Source organism: Varroa destructor, unplaced genomic scaffold (genome assembly GCF_002443255.2).
Source record: "Varroa destructor unplaced genomic scaffold, Vdes_3.0 BEIS01000004.1, whole genome shotgun sequence".
NCBI classification, from domain to species: Eukaryota; Metazoa; Arthropoda; class Arachnida; order Mesostigmata; family Varroidae; genus Varroa; species Varroa destructor.
In genome coordinates this window covers 37,941,131-37,955,709 of record NW_019211457.1, presented here as the reverse complement: position 1 = coordinate 37,955,709, position 14,579 = coordinate 37,941,131, and the positions used below count along the sequence as shown (strand labels likewise).

The window sequence follows — 14,579 nt, the reverse complement described above, 5'->3', positions numbered from 1 at the left end:
TTTATCTCTTTTTATGAATTGGTCATTGTTTTTGTTACGTCATTTTACGGCATTTATTGATATTTTACTTAGCAGGATTTTCGTATGACCCTATGGCAATGGCATTTTTAGAATCCACGGGCGTCACGTGCCATCTGCTGCCGCTATACGTCACGAACTATTGACATCCTTAGCTATTCTTCACCCTGAACCGCGTCCGATTTAATTTAACAGTAGTACAGAGCGGTAAAAGGGAGTTGTATCTGCGACGGACAGACTAGCCTGGGCGACTCCAGCTTCAAGCTGCGTGCCCGACGAGTCGTCTCCTTCCTAAGCGTTGATTTTTATTATATTATATAGTATATAATAGAGCGCACGTTCCCTATTAAGGTAAAAGGTGCCAGGGACCTTATGGGAGGTAAAGGTTACTATAATCTGTACGGAAATGGATTGGGTAAAAGGCTCACGTGCCTGTGTTCGTTTCATACCAATCGTGAATATTGGAGATCAGCATGTTAATTTCACGCCTGTCTCCTAAAAGGGCCCCGTCTGATCTGCTCAAATTCTTATAGAATATTGGAACGTGTCATATAGTACAAATACGGGACGGAAAGTCAGTATAGTAGTGCTAGTGGCTTTGTTCCTTCGCTAAGCCAGTCTGCGCCGCTAGAAGATGTCGAAAGAGATTAAACCGCTTGACGTAAATTTTGAGCGAAGATCCTCCCGCTCCTCTAGCTGTGTTACGAAAGAAAACAGTTCACGACGACGATTGTATATAACCACAGTAAAATCTGTTTGATTAACCGTTTCCGCTCTTCAAGTTAGATAAATGAGATAGACTGAAAGCCAGAAACATCCTATGCCTCGTCACATACACAGAAGAGGCAAACGCTATTTTTACATGTGAAGCAGTATTACATAATAAAAAACTATTTGTTACTTCATTATTGCTATTTACTGAATGCTAATATGATAATTTTATTTTAAACCTGTAGAAGCTTTCGTTCTTTCATTGAGCGACAACTTCTGCTCGCGTTGTATAGCGTTACACCTAAATCGGTGTAACATAGTAAACTTTATTACAGCACAAATACGTGTATGTACGTTTCGTTAAAATCGGGAGGTGCCAACTTTGGAAAGTGGCTAACGGGGCGCGAAAAATGCCTTCTTTTGTGCAAGTTTTTACGTTTAGGCGAAGCTTTGCGTAACCTTTTCAATATGAACTTGTACGTACACTGAATAATAATAATAGTAACACATTCACTAGAAAAAGGGTCTATATACATATTTCATTCTTCATCACGGTTACTGAAAGAGGTTACAACAATTTTGACATTTTTTGGAAAAAATCATCCGATCTTTCATGGCTAAGCTAAGAGAACGCGATGAAGATTTCTTAACCTGGCAACATTATCATTGAGACTTTATGACGAAAAACTTGTGTTACTAATTTCTACTTTTAAAACTTCATTCTAGCAGACAACGTCACCGCGTCGAAGCGGCAGGCCGAACTGCAGGTCGAGTCGAACCAATGTGGGCATCGTACGTCGAACAATTCAGTATTACTTATCGGCCCCTCTGCACAACCGTAGAGTAGAGATTTTGCCTGCTCAGACATATCGCCAAAAACAGCTACTGTGGCTGGTTGGCCGTATTTCAGGGATGACGGTAGATTTTTTGAAAATAACAGCAGAAAAAGAACTTTTCCAGTTCGAAAACTGAGACAAATGAGCGACTAATGAGTTTCTACGGTTCGGAGAGAGGCGGAGTCATTATAAAACCATAAAATCCGTTTCGATAATGCAACTAACAAATTCCGGCAGTGACTTGGTCCTGATACTGTCATGATGAACATCTTGCCCAAAAAAAATTATTCACCGACTTGTTATAGCCCACCATCCACTTGATAATCAACCGTCCTGCTTGCATGATAATGATAGCCGTCGACGCTATCTACACTTACCGACGACCAACGATTTTATTGTCTTATGACTTCGTCACATTGTTGTTATGTCTAGATAGGAGTTCAACTCGGATTCAGACCTATACTAGCGTTATGTGAAAGAAATAATAATAATTTTATCTATCGTTAGAGCATCAATATCTCCGGTACCCTTAAAAACTCTCAAAATCGCGAGAAGACTTATTTTCCGATAAACAATCTACTCGGTCCCTCTAGCTAATTTATCCGCCTTATCTTTTTTAGGGAACAGCTTAGATCTGCTAATAAAAATAACACTCGTTACCAATTCCAGCATCGCTTGATGTTCGCCCTTTGTATACACTCTAGTTATCGACACTCGACATTCCTGTTGTCACTTCGGTATCTTCTATTGATTAGCTGTAGTTTTTTTGCGCGTTATCTCGAGGCAGTAGACAAATCATCATCGTCTTCAAGGGATCGTGACAAAACGGATAGTTATTTAGGCCAGGAACACGAGTGCTCGTAAGGAAAAAGAGTTAATCACATTTGACAGTTGACTGCCTCGTCGAGCGAGCATAAAAACGAAATAGACGAAGTTGTTTTTGCGTAACAAACTACAACTACAGCCGCTATTCTCTTCCTAATTGTAGAGAAGAGAAAGAGAGAATCGGTCAGAATGCTGATAAGCACTCAATAGTGATGACGACCATCGTTCCCCTCGATTTGGTAGCAGCATTCCGGCTGTTTTCTATTCTGCCTCCTCGTTGTGCCTACGCCTGTACGTCGCGCCTTCTTCGTCAAACGACATTAGAGAGTCATACCATGACGCCATCGATGTCATCTGCATGTACATGTGCGTCTTACGTATTGACAAGCTTTTGATAAGCTTGAAAGTCCAATTTTTCCAGGAGACGGAGCACTCGGCAACAACAGCAGCGAGAGTCTATCAGCGTATTCAATTTGCTCTTGCTGCTCAAGGCTTTCCTGCTTTATGCTGGGTTTTTATTCGCCTGTCCACTGAGCGCAGAAAGCGAACCAGCAGCAGGCCAATAGCGACAACACAGGTACTTGTCGTACAGAGGTATCTACAGCAAATCTCGTACCGCATTCGAAACTAGAAGTCGCTGAAGACGCTGATAAGCAATACTCATCTGAAAGCTATAGAACAAGGTGACGAAGCAATAGGTACCTATAGCACTCTTAGCTATCAGCATCCCTTTATTCTTTTTTTTTTTATGAAATTCTTGCCGATGTGCTTATTATTAGCAGGTAGCAGTCACCACAGGCCCGAAATAGCGACAAAACAGCTATGATCATGTGTTCTATGCTATTACGGCCCGGAGACAAATGATAATGTTGCTACTAATTACGGGCACACAAAGGTATTAAATTAGGCTATTTATATCATTTTCTAATAAAATCTACAAAATAAAAAGCCAAGTTAAAAGTTTGCGTTCTCGAGCGAGACACGAGGGGAGGATGGTGTATATATGGTTGCGGTGAACAGTATGTATATATATCTACACTGATCTATTTCGTATGTGTCCGTATAGGATACGGACCACAAGTGCTTCGAGGCGTGCCCTTACTATGTTTAGATGCTGCACGGCTTTCCTTGATTGCATAGCCCATCAGGCTAATGCTTATGAACAACAAAAATCTCTTCGCAGTCACTATACGATAAGGCCGTCGAACCCAACGTAGACGGTTATTCTCGGGATGCGGAAAAAAGTGTAGGGTAATAATAGCTAGACTATTCCACGTTAAAGCATTGCTAAGATCTAATTACTTACCTTCGATGGTAAGCGACAAGCAATCATTGGAGGACCACCTTATGTGGCGAAGCCGATTTTACAATGACTTGGCGGAGAGTCCATTGCCTGCTGCAGTTCAGTAGCGAAAGTAGGAAGATTCATTTGTTACACATGTTGAAGTTGTGCTAGCACAAGGAAGCCCTCGCGGTATGACGGCCGCAGGCCTGTGGCCTGCTATAGTAGCGTTCAAGGTGTCATTTAAAATTGACTTGAGCTTAGAGGCGTCACGCTGGGTTATCCAATACTGCCTTTAGTTAGGTATCAAAATTCACGTTTTTTCTGACTAGAGCCAAGGTTTAGGTTTATGCTAGTCGAGGTTGAATTGAAGTTCAAGTCATCTTGGTATTTTAATAGTTGAACTTCCTAAGTACAAGCCGCCGAAGTGGACACGGATAATGCAGTGATCATGCAAACAGATCGCAGACTTTAAATGAAGCACAGAGTTGATGACAAGCTCAATCGGATCTCTTGAGAGCCGATTGGCTCCCTTCGCATCGCAAGCGATAACAGCATAAAAGGGGTATAGCATACGACAACGGAAGATCAGAGAGCAACAACAAAACAACGAGAATCGGTAACCAGAAAAAGAAAGCGGACATTATTTTCACGGACAAAAGTGGCCGACCAAGCCACGTGAATAGCGGATTCTGGGTTGTAGGAAGGTATGTTGTTAGCCACCAAAAGTAAACCTCCACCAGGAGACGCGTAATACTTGTTGTTGGCAGGAGGGTGGCCGTTCAAGTGAGATACTCAGGTACAATAGGTGACTGGCTTCTTCACCCTGCCAACATTTACGTGACCGTTGTGCTGATTGGTCGACTGCGGGAGGTGGCCGTACCACAGTGCACGCGGACGCAATTCATCTTTGATTTGTTGCTGCCACTCTTGTCGATAGGGAACGGGGATCAGATCGTTCGCGTTTCTCGTTAATCATCTTAACATCATCTCACGCTGTGATTCTATTATTCGCTAACAAAAGCAAGTCATAAATAGGTAGCTGCGACTACAATCAGTTACAGAGAGAATGCAGAGTGTCGGAAAGAGAGAGAGAGAGAGAGAGAGAGAGAGAAAGACGAAAAACTCGTTAGTTGTCTGCTCATCCTCTCAAACGCTGCCCGCGTTCAGGTTTATTGCCGCTAAGGACGCAACTAACCGCTGACAGACAAACGCTTTACACTACGATGTATGCACACCTAGCTACACTACATTGGTAATGGCTATCGTGTGCTAGGATCCTGCCAATATGTACTGAGTTAATCGACGATGACACCTTATGTTATAGAGCTGGGATGAATGCATCTCCACGACGACGAAGACGCGTACAGCCCTTGGTCACTCGTTATCTTCTTCTATAGTGCATATGCCGTGATGGTCTCTAAGCAGAAAGATTAATTAGAGAATTTTGACTTCTGCAAACAACACCCGCCACGGAGAACGTAAGCCAACGTTAGCATGTTGGCTCCGGTTCTAATATGATTTGTGTATTACTGATACAACACGTAATAAGTTGCAGACTCACGTCATCGTAAAGAACAACAAAGGTAAAAATAACTGAACTAGCTACGGTAGTATTACTTCATTACGTGAACGCCTACCTTGTTTTTTCGAACCCAAAACAGAACAGCAATCTCCAAGTAAGTACCTCCTCTCTTATACTATATTCAAGCGCACGTAAAAAATAATTAACGGTGAAAGGGCTAATTGATTCCGTGTGACAAATTGACCCTCGATGATCGCTGTACAGAGAGCTAGAGGGCGATCATACAGGCCAAAATTGTCACCAGAGATTTTTGCGCCTGCCACCATCTGCGCAGCGTCTTAGTGAGCCATAATTCCCGATAGCGTTCGCCATCAACTTACCGACCACGCTGCGTTATATGTGGGCGCATAACAATCACTAATCAGCCTTTTTGGGGTTGATCGGAAGAACTATCATCGAAACTTGATCTCGTACCAGTTTTAGGCGGAGCTCGTTTGTTCAATTGACGATTGTCCACAGGCACTCAGCGTCGCTGTCGAATAAGTTCGGTTCTAGTCAACTCCTGCAGCCCACAAATGTCCGATTGATCCACCGCAGCCTCAATCCTCAGGCTATCCGTGCCATCGTCTTCAGTCCCCCATACTTTCATGTCAAACGCCCAAACAAACGTTTCTGTTGTGACGACAGTCATGACGAATTCGGACAACCTAACGGTCACAGAATCAACAAACGAAATGCGCAGTGGTGTTGTGGTTGGCGGAAACGAGGGAAAAAGACGAGGCATGGTGACCGTGGTTAGAAGCTGATCGATGCCCGTTGCCCGATCAACCTGCTGTGTGACGGCGCAGTGTCGACTTTGGCTGGGTCAAAAACGGTTTCTGCTGCCGCCATCACTGCATTGAACTTCACGCCAAGTACACCGCCGAATGCGCGCATCTGTCATCACTGAAAATTATGATGATTATGCTAAATATAGTAGGACGATGATGATGATGATTATATCGACGATCGCCACGAGATCTGTGGAGTCAAGCTAGCCGGTAGCACCCGACAGATCGGTGAGCTGGTACGGACCGTGCTGTCGTACAATCAGTTCGCGGACCATTGGCACGATCTGCCCCGCTGCTTGCCTAACTGCTGTGTTAGCTGGCCTCGGACGTGTCTGGTATGAAGGGAGGGTATCAAAGAAGAAAGTCAGGCAAAGAAACATCGCTGTGTACGCTGCCACAGTCGGCGACCAATAGTGGTATGATCGTTACGAAATGATAAACGCACCACGATTGAAACTAACAACAACTCAATTTTGGGATCCATCAGCGAGTCAACAAGACAACAAAGACGGCTACGCTGCTGTTCCCAGTATGTCGATCGATACGCCAAACGATACGATAATCCGATAGTATACTGCATTCAAATCGCATTTCAGTATGATCATTAATCCACAGACACCACTACCGGGTGAATATGTCGATGCGTGTAAATGGTCGATTTAGCATTTTCCCAATAAAAATTGTACTCAAGGAGAAAGAGGCCTATTCTATTGCAGTGCAAAAGCCTTCTGTATAATACGTGCATCTCAATAGTGCACCGGCTTGGCGCTAGCATCTGCCGGCTTTCTCGTTCTGCGAACTTTCTTCGAGATTTCATTGTCCTACTGATACTACAGAACTTACTGTGCATTGATGTGTGCTTCCTGCTAGCTGTTGCCTTCTTCAGTAAGGGGCATGTCCCATCACTAATCTCTGTATATGAGGTTTTTCCCTCCCATCTTCCCGCCGAAAAGAGGCGTTGCCTCTCGATACCGATCGGAACACTCTCTGCTCTGCTGACAAACTGAGCAACGCTATCGACACGCGAAAGAAGTACACAGAAAAAGCAAATCGTATCCCTACAAATCGCCGCTTTGTTACCCACTCAACTTCTGTTCCTGTTTCAATTTAAAATTTCTGGCACATTGTTCTGTACCTGTATTGAAACGTATGAGTATTGTACATCTCGCGGGTTTGGAATAGAAGATCGATGTCGGACCAGTCAGTGTGTATCAATCGACTGATCGCTAACAACGCAGACAGAGACAGAGAAAATCATCCAGAGCGCTAGTTTTAACTGAGAAAGGAGCCGTTTGGTCACTACGCGTTTCACCGGCAGCTGGTAACTCAGCAATGCAAAAGCCATAAAAAGGAATATCACATATTACCGCTGATAGCGGCTGGCTTCTGCAATTTCGAATTTTTTTTATTTCGGCGCTGAAGACAGGTGGCACTAGCGATCTTTTGGTCTTGCATATCCTATGTGTAACATCCCACAGTCGCGTTTTCCTTTTTAAAACGTATGTTGACTGCGCTGTCACAGGTAGATGAACTCAGTTAATTGTTTTCGTTCTTGTTAAAAAAAAAACTCAGTAATAGAAAAAAATTGAGAAATAAAGAAGCTCAGCTTTAGAAAAAGATGTCGTCTTTCGTATAGACCGTCCGTCGGAGATGGAAATGCGGACCTCTAACGTTTGACGTAACGACTTTGTACCGGACGATGCCTCACAAACCGATTATCTTTGGTATCCACTCTCGGCCAGACGTAGCTTTTGAATGAACCGATAGAGTAAACCAACCCTGTGAAGCCCTGACTGATTTGACATCGACTTTTTTAGAGTTTGTAGGATGATTTTGTACACCTGCCTATAACAGCGATTAACGCAATTCTATTTTATAAAGTATTTGTTAGTTTTTTTGGCGTCCCTATTTTCAGAGCTAATTAAAGAATGTTTACGCCAAATAACATGCCGACGCGTCTCACATTTTTTCTGGAAATACGCGGCCCACCTGTAGAAGCGATACTGTTGCCGCTGTGGGTATAACTGCCGTTCGTGAACCACTTGTACCGCTTTACTTTGCACCTCAACCTCTCTATATTTCATATATCAGTGTCTTGTAGACGATTATTCAATCAGTTTACTGCAAAATTGATACGGTTTCCTATATAGAACAACATTTGCAGGTGTATGTGTCCATTACTTGCGTTCCCTTCGATACCATTGTTTGCAGTAAAGAGTTTACTTTAATACAAACATCGATATAAACGAGCAGATATATGTTGCTGCGATGTGGAACATGTTGGCGGCCAACAAAGCGTGTCATGACGCTCAAACTTGTCAAACGCAACTGCGCATCGAGCGGAAATTAGGAACTAGACTATTTTGAAAAAATCTCTAAATTTCACTTGCGGATCGAAGTTGAAACTTCATGCTTATAAGTCAGACGCCCAACACACACCTCAACAGAGGCGATCAAATGCCGATGGTCCGAACGCTGATGGAGCCCATCGTATTATATAGGGCAGTTCCGCCTGGCTCGAACGTCAGTTGAAAATATGTGCATTGTACGCACGAGGTCGACGCCTATTTTCTTCTTAGTTGTCTTAGGATGTCCTGTCTGTGCATAGGCTTATTGACCGTCGGAGCTGGGCGATAAACGGTACTCTGTTTCGCAAAAATCGTGTGAGTTGCGGCGCTGCTCGTACCCCAGTATCAGTCATACGCCCGGTCAATTTTCGAAAAACGATTAACATTATTATTGAATAGTAGGAGTCGCATAGACAGATATTGCGTAAGTGCATATTTTCACGTAAGTATTTCCACAAATGTACCGCAGCGTTAGGTATAGGCCTCGCCCCCTGGAATGGTACCCCATACCCGGGTATTCTACACATTATAAAGAGAAACCGTGAAGAGAAGCAGGCGACATCGTTTTCGGAGTGACAGTTGAAATCATCGTCGAAACTAACTGCGTCATATTGCGACGCCCAAGCTAGCAGCGCCCAATATAAAGCAAGTACTTCTTCACTGGTACGTATTCTCGGTTGAAAAAGGTCTCGAAACTGTCACCCATTTTCGAGCCCACCCCACAATACATCGTGCTCGTCCATCTAACAATCGGAAACATCTTTAGATCTTGTGGCAACAGGGCCGAACTTTTTCGGATGGAAAAGTCTCGTTAAGCAAATCGGCAAAATGAAAGCCTCTAGACGCAGGCGTTGGTTTGTATCATGAACTTGTAAAAATATGTATCTTGGAATAGAGAGCGGGCACTGCGATCATTTACTGACAACAACTGCATGGCGCTATATATATATATATATATATATATACATACACATATATGGGTATCCCAAAAAAAGTATACACAGTTTGAATGATTATGACTTGGGTTTTTTTACGAATAATTAGTATTTAAATCGCAAAATGACCTACATGAAAATAATAACTTTTCCTCTTAGCGCAGATGTTTAAAATGATTACCGTTCTGGGCAATACACAGCTAACGACGGTTGGATATTGATGCACAAATATTTAATTTGGTTTTGTAGTGCTTTTTTCCTTAATTGCGGCTTTTAAATTTTTCAGTGGTTTTTGTTTTTCTGACTTTATCTCTGAGGTATTTCTATAAGTAGTAGCCCATTGGCGTTGGGTGTGAGGAACGGGCATGGTATCCTTTGGAACTTCTTGGTGCGACTCCGTTGTTTCGAAGTGTTTCATGAAGATACGTTCTTACATCATAATTATAGTGCGTAGGCGCTCGGCCCTGCTGAAAATAAGGTTCACTGTCTTCATCAGTAAAAAAATGCTTGCACTAAATTTAAGTAACTGGCACCGGTTACCGTGCTATCACCAAAGAAAGGTCTACCGTAATTAGTCCTTTGTTTGAAATGCCGCACTACACAGTATCTCCTGATAAATCCAGTTTCTGCCTGACAAACGGACTTATAGTTGCCAGACAAATGCAATTATGTTAATTAATCGTCCCATTTAATTTTTATGCAGCTTTATCGTTCTACACAATCTCCCCTGACAGCTGCGTACTCTCTTCAAATATTGTTCACAGAATTGTTTTTGCCCATCTTTCATTGATAGCACGAATGGATGTTACAATGCAACATGTCTATCTGATGCGTAATGGACATTTACAGATGATAAACTTACGACTCTTATAGATTTTTGAGATTTTCCACTGTAGCAATCCAATTGTTCCGTCCTGGCTGCTTGGAAGCCTATTGATGTTCTAGGCTTCCCGAAACGTTGTTCGTAAGTATTTTCAACGGTATATGCGCAATTATAACACTTGCGCTTAATTCTAGTACACTGCCAACGAACCTTTGTGCAGTTTTCTCCAACTAATTTACTCAACTTAATTGATCAATACTTGATCGTAAGTAACTAGCAGACGACAGAGCCCTATTTAGCTGTAAAAGCATGTGTCATACTAGGCTAATGAGTTCTTGTTTCGAGTCGACCCTTCAGTGACGTCAGATAGACGGTCCCCTGAATGAAGACTGAACAAAAACCGTTAATTAAAAAAATCAACTTTGTCTCCACTTGATGAGGTATTTAGTTAGTTTTTATAGACCTTTTTCGAGCAACGAGGGCCAATAATGGTATAAAATGGCAACAGCGTTCGTGTCTCACAGAAAAAAAACAGCTGTTACAAAATGACAACGGCGATAGGAACCGCCGACAAGGATCACAAATATAAAGCTTGGTTTGTATCATAGCAACAGCTCACGCAACGCTGATGGCAGTACTTAGATACGCTGCCAGATAAGCACAGCCTCGTTCGTATAATGATGGGTTATTGTCCAAACTCTGACGTTGAGATTTCTTTAAATCGGTGTGTGTATGGATTACGATCATTTAAATAATCGCTTGTTATGCTAACGCGAGGTGTTGTGCCAACAAATTAACTTATCGCCTATTGTAATTATTTAAAACGGATCATGATCAATTCTCTCGTCCTAGAATAAGGAACCATGACATACATTTTTCAATAAATAAAAGTAAGTTCAGAAGACACAAAAAAAGAAACGCATTTATTAGGCAAGTTCTTTTGCAGGTGCTACCATAGTGCTATTAATGCACGTTCCTTTAATTTGAAGCATTGCTAAGAAAAGAGTAGCTAACAATGTGCCCATTGGCTTACCAAGCTCTGACGCTTATATTTTCCTAAATAATATTTTTCTAAATGTAGAAGTTAAAAACAGGACACGTTAAAGTTTGCTGATTATGAAATGTAAATTGAAATGTCTTTATCTCACAGTTGTAATTTGTAAACAATGCAAAACTGCATGAAATCAGGAAAATATAAGAATAAGAAGAAAAATATAAGAATATAAGTATGAGCAGAGGACTCCAACAACTGCCGCGAAATCAAACAACTTGTTCTGCGCGACCTACTCCTATGGAGCCTTGTGCCTCGACCGAAATGTACTTAATAGGAATAATTACCGCACGGCCCAACAACGCATCATCCCGCAACAACGCATAACGGTGAATAAAGGGACAGTCTAGGCCTGTGCGTTCGATTCCTTCCGTCGTCGGTAAAAAAAAAATCTGCTTTTCTGTACATTAACCGGTTCCGTAAAACGGTCGTGTAATTCGTTTAGATTTTGCGACAGTACACTATGGTGTGATTCTCTTATGTGATACTTATCAAATTCCTATATAATGCCTTTAGACATGGCAACAAGCCGAACCAGATGTGTAGTCGTGCCCATTTATTCTCAGGCGTGACAACGTTCCTAAGTGGGAACATTTAACTCTAAGCTAATGCAATGTCCAAGCGGCACTAGTACATAATCACTGTCATAAGATACCTGTGATAGTACCTACATATATCAATACATGATTTTTTTTTTGATATTTCCTAGCTTCTCTGTATTAGTGCATATTGCTTAGCTAGATGCTACACTAATAACGTTACAATCGAGTTCAATAAATAATAAGACTGCGTACTTGTTAAAAGTTTGAAATAGCTACTGTTTAAACTATCACACTGATTTTTTGTTTATATAATACTGCGATTTCTTAACCCATTTTGTAACTGATAGATTTTCGACAGTACGATGTAGGGAATCTCAAAAGATTCTTTCATCAATTTTCAATTTATCGTATCAAAGTGTCATATACTCTGTAAAAACAGAAAATTCCTGATCATACAAGGTAGGCCACCAGTAAAACAATCCAGAATTGATCCTGCGTTGCTGCTTTAAATAAGCCGCAAATTCGCTAAGGTCTTCATCATACCACAATATAGTAGAATCTAGCGAGTGCTGTATTTACGTCCTTTTAGTCTGTAAAGCTGTTTATAAGGAACGTCACTTTTTTTCTTACCGAATCTAGTCAACCGTATATTGCTGGAACATGTACATTCTATATGTGAATAGACATACTGGTTAATTCTTGTGGACGAATCTTCTCGGAATCATTTTATCTCGACTCAAAGATATGTCTTTCGTCTTAAACATTTCGTTCTTTCAAGAAAATTACTACACATAACTGGCCTGTACGTTCAATCAGAAGAACTAACTAACTGGCGTTAGATGGTCATATTTTTTGGTCTCTTTATTATTTCTCTTGTTTTGCTAGCGAACGACACGTTCTTGAAACAATCAACTTACTTAAGTTATGCTAAAATTGAGTATCAATGTGAATGAAGAAACATTCAGCCTGCACTCAACTTCCAAAGACCCCTCGGCCTAAATGGAGACACGATGATCATACGATCTGAAAAGCAGACCAACGTTTTTCTACATTGCTTGCATTGGATATTATCGGAGATATTTTTTCGGTTAGGTGATGGTGCTAGCAGGCAGCGAAGTACGATTCCGTTTGTCAGCCTTCATTCGTTACGCACAATTGCTACATACTAAACATACCGGATATAATTACCTCGACGCTGTAGTTTTTAGGATTGTAGGCTTGGATGCGCGCGATCAAAGGTCGTGCCAAAATCTCTAAGTGGTTCCCAGTGCTTTTATGTCTCAATAAATTCTAGATTATGGAATTTGTGCAGATTTTGTAGCATTTACCCGCTCATTAAAGCCCGCATACGTCAATCCAATCCCGGTCGTAAAGTTTCACGTAATCTCGCATGGAGGCAGATCATTTGATAGCTGCATTCGCTACTACACAGTGCATAGATAAGTTCATGTCACTGCTGAATGTGTTTACCAAGATACAAAAATGCCTATGACATCAATTTTATGTGTGTTCGAGACCACTGATGCCTTTGTGTCCCAAACGAAAACTACACTCAGTTGGGTATCTTTTCGGTAGTAGTGGAAAAAGAAGCAGCAGCAGCAGTTGGGACACGATCACCGGAGTCACCCGTTTGCGGGAACACGGTGCTGTTATTCATGTCGTTGCAAACATTTATCAATCAGTCCAGAGGCAGAATCGACAGTATAGAACATTCCCAATTAACAACTGAGACCAGTTTTTCATACAAGGAAATGAGGCATTATCAGACGCTTGACGTCACCAGAGTTTTAACATTTCGGTGCTAGACGCCGTTCGTCTAATTTGACATCTAATAATTTCGTATCAGTCTAGATAAATCTCTCTTAACAAACAGATTTTGCTGAGCAAATATTTCGTGTTTATTTAATGTTCAAAAGATAACGTAAGGCGATTGGAGTGACAATGAGCATACAATATGGTCACAAATTCTCAGGCATATATCACTTTAGTAAATTAAAATACCATTGCGCAAACATTAAAATTATAATAAAATATGCTATGATCTGATCAAACTTACTGAAGATTTTGGACAATCGTACATTGAGAAACTAGATGAGTTAGCTAAATGATATATATAGTAAAATATCTAGGCATTTCAGACAGGCAACCCTCTCCGGCAGTGATATCTGCGAGATGGTAAAATGCAAACCTTTGATGTTTGTTTTTGATTTATTACTTTTTCTAGTCGATTGCCGCTATAAAATACTGAATGAACACAAAATTCACTGTTCGGAGAATTCACTGACAGAACGGTTTGTCGCTGACTTACTGTGGAGAATTAACCTTAAATAATTCCCTAATCGTGCGACTTCAGAAAATTATGTGAGCAGGAACCATTAGGAACTAATTAAAGAGGGGCTTTGACGGGTCGAAATCGAGCTCGGTAAGAGCCCGGTTGTGAGAACGTGAGAAACTGCCCATACGTGTGTAAAGTTGACCCAGTCTTACTCTGTCTTGTACTAGATTCAAATCTCGTCCTTTCCCACCCGGCCCCTTTACCCGTTGTCAAGTAACAGGAATAGCTACGCCAATGGCGTACGTTTAATCAATCCAGATTTTGTCACGTAGGCTGAGGAAATTATGTTTGCTGTGTATCAAGATCCTCATATGGTATACATATAACTATATACACAACATAATTCGTCAACGATAGCTAACTGATGCCTAACTCTATTCTCTCTAGACTTAGCTCTAGACTTTTCAAAAATACTACCCCATCTAAGGAAATTTTATGGTTAAAAATTATGAGGCAAAATTTAGAGTGATTTAGTTAGTTTTCTAATTGCAAAGATTACTAGTGAAGCGGAATTCGTC

The 14,579-nt window shown here is 41.4% G+C and overlaps 1 protein-coding gene across 3 annotated transcripts in view; it reads right to left on the bottom strand.

Moving 5' to 3' along the window:
- The window catches only part of LOC111250361 (uncharacterized), a 243,429-nt gene extending 232,830 nt beyond the window's left edge, over positions 1–10,599 (bottom strand). For 2 of the 3 annotated variants that reach the window (XM_086988809.1, XM_022805492.2), the window contains exon 1: positions 10,173–10,599. The gene's annotated coding sequence lies outside the window, so the exon portion shown is untranslated. Of the gene's footprint in view, positions 1–3,696; positions 3,787–10,172 lie in introns of those variants that run through there. The other variant, XM_086988810.1, reaches the window with a different exon arrangement.
- Between the last annotated feature and the right edge of the window lie 3,980 nt (positions 10,600–14,579).